Source organism: Seriola lalandi, unplaced genomic scaffold (genome assembly GCF_002814215.2).
Source record: "Seriola lalandi dorsalis isolate HSWRI2012SDOR001 ecotype SW California unplaced genomic scaffold, Sedor1 jcf7180002054579, whole genome shotgun sequence".
Taxonomy (NCBI): domain Eukaryota; kingdom Metazoa; phylum Chordata; class Actinopteri; order Carangiformes; family Carangidae; genus Seriola; species Seriola lalandi.
This window is the reverse complement of record NW_019525132.1, coordinates 1,734,029-1,734,787: the sequence shown is the minus strand read 5'-3', so window position 1 is coordinate 1,734,787 and position 759 is coordinate 1,734,029.

Here is a 759-nt window from a genome sequence, read left to right as displayed (position 1 = left end):
TAAAGGACTGTTTGATACCAGTCCTTGATGTTCTTGGCCCAGTAAACATCTTAGGGCTAATTAATGCTGCCCTACTGAAAAACCTCATATTGAACCGTATGATTTTGTTTAATAGGAGCTATTACAGTATCATTGTGTGGCCACCGTGCTCAGAACACATACGGATATTTCCACAACACTGAACACTAGTTTTCCAATAGGAAACATCAGGCAACATAGGTTTTTAATGAGCCTCATATAGCCACTGCAGAAATGTGGAATGTATAATTTTTCCCTTGGAGATTTTGCTATTATCATTTATTAGTGGTGACGAGTGACCATGTTCACCAGATGTGGTGTTTTCGTGTCTGTATGTGTGTGTGTCCAAAAGAGAGCAATAGACAGAGAGAATGATTCATGATGAGAAAAAGTGACGTTCAAAGACAAAGAAAGGACAGAAAAAGAGAGATATATGAGATAGAAGATGAAACATAATAAAAAGCAAAAAGATGTGGTTGAAATAGATTGAAATAGAAGGATAAGAAGAAAATGAAACAGAGAAAGTGGGAGATGATTTGTTTCCTGGATGCTGTGCAGTCCTAACCATCTTAAGCAGAGAGTGCAGCGTTTGCATGGATGTGGCTGTCTGTGGATAACTGTGGCTGGGATGAAAGGGAAGGAAGCCAGGCAGCCGTGGGGAATTTCTCCCGGGATCTGTGGGAAACACACACATTAACACACACACACACACACACACACACACACACACACACACACACA